Source organism: Diadema antillarum, unplaced genomic scaffold (genome assembly GCF_040938485.1).
Source record: "Diadema antillarum isolate AM-2024a unplaced genomic scaffold, OU_Dant_1.0 scf00000167, whole genome shotgun sequence".
Taxonomy (NCBI): domain Eukaryota; kingdom Metazoa; phylum Echinodermata; class Echinoidea; order Diadematoida; family Diadematidae; genus Diadema; species Diadema antillarum.
In genome coordinates, this window is record NW_027271056.1 from 1,126,667 (window position 1) to 1,134,769 (window position 8,103).

The 8,103-nt window shown below is 36.9% G+C and overlaps 1 pseudogene; it reads left to right on the top strand.

The window, feature by feature from the left end:
* Positions 1-3,574, top strand: part of LOC139722595 (uncharacterized) — a 48,333-nt pseudogene extending 44,759 nt beyond the window's left edge.
* Positions 3,575-8,103: the final 4,529 nt, after the last annotated feature.

Genomic DNA, 8,103 nt, shown 5'->3' on the forward strand with positions numbered 1-8,103 from the left:
CTTGTTCATTTCTGTGAAATTTGTTCAACTGGACTTGATGCCTAGATTTACCCACATGGCTCTTTCAATCACTAAGTTACGAGGGCTTACATCAACTCTCACAACCAGAACCAGTTTGATTTGCTGGTAGCAAAACATACCTCATTGACATAGTCAGGTCTTGATATATCGTGTAAGCAGACGTGTAGATTTAGATGTAAGTCCATCGTTTTTGTGTCATCTATTTTAAGCATTAATCTTTTTTTTTTTTTTTGATGAAGAAAAGAAATTGAATTTGTATTCCTGTCTTTGTCATTCCAGACGTCTCCCCTGTATGCATCTCTTCCATGCCGAGTGTGTTGACCAGTGGCTGGTGACCAACAAGCGCTGCCCGATATGTCGAGTGGACATTGAGACCCGGATGCCAAAAGAAGTGTAGAGTCTTTACTGTGTGCTTGGGTGAAGAGTCAGAGAGAATAAAAAAAGATACAGATTAAGAGAGAGATGAATGTATGTAATGTTTACTAATGTTGGGGAGAGAGAGAGAGAGCGAGGGAGAAAATGACACAAAGGAATACACAAATCCAAGGGGGGAAAAGGTTTAACAGACGGTGTGTAAAGGAGAGGAAATTTGTAAAAGTTAAGGCATTTTTGGAAGCTTGCTTGTTTAATGTGGAATAAAAATGACATGGAATACCAGGGAGTTTATGAATGTCAAACAATGTAAAATTTGTGAACATTCATAAATCAATGCACATAGCTAATAGAGATTACTCTTTTTAAATGTTTGATGGAAGAAAAAAAAAAGGTAAGAAAAGTGACAATGGTATACACATAAAGAGAGGTTGAATGTGCAGTGAGTGATCAAAATGTGATCACTCACATACCAGTTTTCTCAGAGCTGTGCTAGGAATTCTTCTGTCACAAGTTAGATCGATAATCCGGGATTGACCAGTCTGTACCAATATCTCTATTGAGGCTGGGCTGACATATCATTAGGCATTATGTTCCTCACACATACACAGTATCGGTATAATGGACTTTAATACAAAAGAGGAAGAAATTTAAAACCTTTGCCCCCTGAAATTTTCCATAAGGAAGGCCATACAGGTCATGTTATCAGCACAGGAAAATAATACTTTATTTTGATGTCTTGTAATACAGTGGTTGGTTTTGGATTTTTTTTAAACAGCGTTTTGAGATTTTTACATTATGAGTGAACATTTGCTAGTATGTTGATGCTGACACCATATCTTATCTATGTGATTCATTTGAGCAAAATGCTGATTTTACTCCATGGAGTTCCATATCCTTCTTAAAAAGCTTTTAAGGACTAATGTGTTTTACTTGAGAATTCTAGTTGCCTTGTGGTATATCAGAGAAATACTTACTGCAGTAACTGTGGTATTGCTGGTAATGATTACCCTGTGGTCTCACCACATGTGGGTGATGCAAGCAAACTCAGAATGCTATGTTGGATGAGCTAAAATGTGTACTGTCATTTAGATTCCTTCAAAGATAGTTTGGAGAATAAGAACAGTTTGAAGAGGAAACAGAAACCATGAGTACACATTGCACTAAAGTTTTACATTTTACCCCAGGTTTCTTTTGTCTTTTTAACCACAAAGAAGAAGAAATTTCATATTATGTCAGATACCACATTATTTGTCTGAAATTATTCTTTAAGAAAAGCAAGTAAATCCGGAAAGCATGCATTCAGGATTAGATGAAAGAAAGATGATAAAGTGACCAAATTGTGTTTTGATCAAGAGGCTGTAACATTGAAAAACGTGAATCACTTTCTTTTGTTCACACTGTGTCAAGTATTGTGGGTAACGAACAGACTTCAAAGTGACTGAGTGTTTTCATTTTTCCTCTTCTTACATATGCTATTATCATGAATTTTCAATGCCTGGTCATGTGCTTGCAAGACTGATTAGAACAAAGTCAGCTGGAATACCAAAGCTATTGTAAGCTTTCAGTGGGGTATCTTGAATTTCTTTAGTTTTTTGTTGACTCTGTGTGAGAAGTTTGGTAGACAAGCATAACTAGGGACAGATTGCTATTTTACGTAGACACTCATTTGCACATTTGCTCAAAGGACCAAATTTTTTTCTGCGAGACACAATGCACATTTGTAGGACCCAGCCCCCCCCCCTTTAAGAATTATCTGAAAGATTAGAATGCAAAACTCTAACACAATCAAATAATCATAAATATATTTCAACCTTTGTATGTCATTTTGTTTGGGAGATGGACTGTGCTTTTCATACAGTGTTGCTTTTTCCCGTGGCACTGATGCAGTTTAGGTTAGATCATGTGACAGATGGCAAATCTGTTCCATTTTTCTCTCATCATCACACCCTTTTTAGTGCCATTCTCGTAACGCGCTTACCCCATTGGTCATATTCAAGCCAGGTGTCCATATGGGAGAAGCAGGAGTTCTCGGGACATAAACCTCTCGTAGATTACGTAGTGACAGTACTCGATATCTTGCGCAAAGTGTAAAACAGAAAAGTAGAGAACCATTGATTAGACTAGCTAATGACATCACGTGTACATTGCATGTATATTTGCATGTATTTGAGAAGCAGATATATCATAGGGAAGTAGAGGGAAATAGTCGGACAGAAATAGAGAGAAAGAAAGAGAGGAGAGAGAGAGAGAGAGAGAGAGAGGGAGAGACTTTTAACAGTACCTGATTTTGAAAACATATCAGGGCCAGAACCATTTGTAAAAGAGTTTGTAAATTTACATCCAGAGATCATCAGATGAGAATTGAAAATTGAAATTTTTGACATGAATTCAGGTATTTTTATGAGTAACTTGTTATTTAATTCTTATGCCAGTTATGTACAGCCACCCTTTCACCCAATATAGTGCATGATGTGAAATTTCCCGTATTTTCTTAAATTTTCAAGTTACCGACTGTCGATGACATACACATTGTAATTCTGTATATTCTACCCCAACATCAGTTATATTTTTTGGAATTTTGATTTTCCAATTATCATATGTATTGCCTTTCCATTTACTGAGAGTGAAGCTGTCTTTAAAAAGTTTATAACATTATAGCCCTTAGATTCCAGTATGATAAGCCACAAGATACACATTTTGTTATTACTGGTTGAATGCTAGCAAATCTTCCATTCGTTTTTGTTTTCTTACAGCAAATTTATAAAGGAAATAGCAACAGGGAATCCTATAAAAAGACATCTCTGGGTTTGTAGAAATACTGTGTATAATGATTTAACTTGCTCAAAGTGCTACCGGTACTTGGGTGCTTGTGTGGGTATCACCGACAGTTTATACATGAGAATGAGTGTAGTAAATTGTTTCAGACATTCAGCTAGAAGATCATCTGTGTTTGAATCACGTGAATGATATCAACTTGAGACTGTGGAGCAGTGTAGAATGAGGGTGCCTCACAAGCAAGAGATGTGCGATGTTAATTCAAGCCGAGATCGCGGCCAGATCCTGTGAGTAGGTGTTAGTAAATTTCCAGGGTGTTCCAAGCTGCTAACAAACATCCCTCAATGCTTTTAACGAATATTACTGTTGCTGAAGTAACCTCCAGAGCTTTAACCTATGTTGAGTGCCATATTGAGGGCATGCGGTCCTCAATATGATGTTGTGAGGATAGCGTTATCTGTTTGTCATGTATGTCTCAACTCTTGGACTACTCGTTTGAAGTTTTCTCTGCCATGAGGAGAATTTGTCGTAGACTAGTCTGGTTCATCAGTGTAGAGAGGGGCAGTTTGGCCTGGTTAAGGGAAAAAGTGACAAGCCTAATATATATGTGTGAATGAAAATGTTTACCGAGAGAAAAATTATTCTTTTACTGCATTGTTGTGCTTTCTTCATGCGTAGGAAAAAGAGGCAGTTACATAACTGAATGCAAGAGAAGTGGCTAGATCTTGGAGTTGTGTTTTGTTTTTTCATTTTGCAAATATTCTCTTTTTTTTCCCCCCTCCAAAGTGCTAATCGAGCAGGTCGGCAATACTGCTGTGCTGTCAAATTTTATATGGGGGCAGATGAACCGGAAATATCAAAGAAAAGTATGTGAGTGTAGTTTATTGTAGATGTATTTCATTAGTGTATACAGTGAAAAAAAAAAACTTGAGAGTAATAACATTTTGCAAGCAAGCCACAAGAAATACATGTAGCTTTTTTTTTTAAATTTACTGGAAAAGTTTGTTCTTTTGAAGCAAGTTTGACAAACAGCACACAGTGGTCAAGGTCACTACTTTACTACCAATTTTGCTGTGAGGTGATATTGTGTATTAGTTGATTCATGAAAGTGGATTAAGATCAGTTGCAAGTGAAGGACGCAGAGTACATTGCAACTCGGCACGCAACTCAAAACTGGTGACACAAGATGAGTCTCTTATTGTCAGATTGATAGTGCTCATCTTGTGAAATAACCGTTGATGCTTCTTGTTTTGTTGCAGACTGAAAAGGAAAATGAGCATATGCTTGTGTTGTTCAGCTTCACTTAATGAGGAATTCAGTGTTGGGATTAAGTTTTTCAAGAAAGCATAGGGCAAGGGGAAAATACCGCTAAAAGCATTGACAAAGGTTATGACAGTCCAAATATCCTGATTAGCCCCATGGCATTAGTGCTTTTATACTGTTACCAATTGCTTAAAGGAATTTACTCTGTGTATGGAGTTTCTTGTAAAGTGCACACAATGCCAGGCCTCAACAGTTTAACAAAGCCTGTGTTAAATGAGAATTAGTGTGCCCTGAACTGAAGGGGGTTGTCTCTACCGGTGTAAGGGGATTTTAGCGGGGGGAAAAAATATATGTGGCAGCGTGTTGTATATGCAAGTGGAGTGCAAGATAGCACGAGAAACGCTATCAAGCAGAAAAGCTACGTGAATATGTAATTTGTATAATTTAAAATCAGAAAGCTGTATGCTAACACCAAGTGTGTTCTGTAATGGGCATACTAGCACTGTGTGATTAACAACCGATGTAGATATAGTAACAATATGCATGGTATATAGTTGCATTTAGAGGGCCCTTACAATCTTATTTTGGTGGTTCCTGTGGCTGGTTCCCACTGGTCCATTATTCTCTCATTTTGTAATTTCTTTGTCATCGTCTATTGTAAGTCAACCATGAAGAAGCCAAAACTAATAATCATGTTTGTTACACCTTTGACAGGAAGCAGATATGGCTCATGGGATGACTGTGTACAATGCAGCTAAAGTTGGTAAAGTGTCCCATATGAAAACTGGGCCCAAATCTACCCAGACCCTAACAAAAGTATTGGGGGTCATATTCAGCTACTCCTTAGAAGTTAGATTTCTCCAATATAGAGTTATCCCCTTCATAGCAATGCAGGATTTGCTTGCAATTCAGATGACAACTCATACTTTTTAATGCAAGTTCATGGAATTTCTCCTGGACTGACTTGGAATATTCTGACAAATATTACTTTATGCTCCCAACATTTCTTTCCCTGAAGTGATACAGAATAACTTTGACCTGGGTCAGTCTGTGCTTTTGGATTAGTTTACATGCATTATTTTCATTTTTTAGTGGCTGCATCTGTCCTTTTCTTAAAGCCTTTTAATCTTTTTGAAATTTTTGTAAACATGCTGGATGGATGGGATTCAGCATAAGGCCATTTTCCCCCTTTTTTTAATGCTTCTCTTAAACAGTACAGATTTGTGTAGGAAGTTGCTTCCATGCACAGCTGTTGTAGACTATTTATAGAGCAATCATGGCGTCATAGATAAATGGATTTAAGAAGGGAATAAATGAATTAACATGTACTTGTACTGGAAACTGACGTGAGTTTAATGTCCTTTATTTGTGTGTGTATGTTGAGTATTCACTAAATGTTTTGTGACTTCCTTGGCACGTGGTAATAGTAGTTTCTTTTCTTCTAGATAGGTGGTGGGAATTTTGTGTGTGTGTGTGTGTGTGTGTGTGTGTGTGCAGGCACACATGCATCATAGACTAATGAAGAAAGATTTATGTATATATGGGTGTCTGTTGTGATATGCATTTGTACACGTATATATATGCAATTATACATGTTCGAAGTAACAACACATTTACACACACACACACACACACACACACACACACACACACAAAAGACAAGTAAGAAAAAATGCGCAATAAAAACGCCATCATCAATATGCTATATCCATAGCACAATAGATCTTGATGTATTTATACCAGTTTATTGCCAGGAGCCATGATTTTCACCCTGGAGTGAAGTATGCTCGGCAAATGAAACTCCAATAACCAAAATATGACTGGGAACACTGGGGCAGAGATATACCTCCTCTTGACTGGATTCAGAGTTGGATAGGATTCACACTGGAAGGAAACAAGACCAAACAACTCGCTGATATTTTATGAAAAGCTTCGTCATATTTGTTATCAATAATTACGGACATTCACAGATCAGTACACACAAAATCATGCACAAGGCTGATAGACTGAATTAAACAAGACGCTGGTGCCATGTGGTTAGCATTGTGATTTCCCTGTGGAAACACAGAAGTTGTATGTATAAGGCCTTCCATTTGTGGCGATGTAAACGAAATATAAATTTAATTTTTTTTTTTTTCAATTCAATTCGTTTATTCATCTCATTTTCGGATAAAACAATACAACAGTATTGGATTTTACAATACACAAAAGGATAATCAATCATTTACATATAACAGTGAAAATGAAAAAAGAGAACTTGAGAAAAGCCAAAAAGGCCTTGTGAAGTAAGTTCCCTTACGATTATGCACAGAATAATTGATTTTTAAGGTACAAAGTGTAGACATGGACGGAAAACCAACAAATACAACAAAACATAACATAACAAAACAAAACAAAAACATAAGACAAATGATATGATAAATTGACTATGACTATGTGTGATTTGCTAGAAGGTATATTTTCAAAAATTTCTTAAAAGAGGACAGGCTATTGCGTGAACAAATATCTCTAGGAATCGAATACCAGATTAACGGAAATTGGTGACGTACAGAGTTTGAAACCAGATTTGTTTTTACTACCCACATATGAAATCTATTGCAATTTCGTGTATTGTATTTAAGCATCATCACTGTTTGCATTAAAAAAAAAATAAAATAACTGGGTAGATTCAAGGTATCATGATATTGCACACTATTTCCCCTGTATCTTCCATACTGCGCAATTGTCAAAGCAGGGCCCTGTTTTATCAAAAGATACTTATGATAGAAATCAACTTTAAAATCAATTTCAACTCTTCATAAAACAAGGCTCTGAACTATCATGTAATTTACTAAGATGCTATACCAACTGTGTGAAGTATGATGTAGATGTTCAATTTCATTTTAATAGTTCCTTGTCAAATCAAATTCACAATACCACAATGCACTAGTATTATATCAGTGTTGTCACCTACTGTAAAGGTGAAAACTGTGTGAAATTATCTTTCTCATGTTGTTTGTCAGATGAATTCACACATTTCTATACCAATCAGCCATGCAACATGTGTATAGCACAAAGTTGTAGAATAAATTCATATGGACAAACTATACAAAGCAAAACATTTGCAAATTTTTAGTTTTGCACTGGTATCTCATTGTGTGATATTGCAAATAGATCCACACAACTGACATTTTACATCTGTGGAATTACATACATTTATTGAAAAACATTCAATGTGTGTCATGCAATTGCGAATTAGTCCAGTGGTACATGTAATATCTGCTTTGGAGGGACAAAGTTTTTGCTCTTCAAACTGCTGCAAAACAGTGGTCAGTGATGACAAAACGGTACCACTTGTAGACTTAGCCTGCCACTGTTCATATCCTGACTTCCCACTGAGCTTCAGCAGCTCATCTCCTTGAAGGACACTGATCAAAATTCCGCTTACAAATTCTTGCTAGCCTCAGTTCGAAACTAACAGCTGGCAAGCAAATTAGCATGCTCATCAGCGATGGTCCAGTTTTTCACTACTCGGTATCCTGTATCTTCAAACAACAGGATCACACACAGAAGAATTTGTGACACCCATCGCCTCACCATGCTATCTCTTGCAAGATGTGCTTTCCCCAGAGTACGAGTGCCTCTGGCATGGTGGATTCACTGCTTTCCCCGACATCATTGGCGCATCCT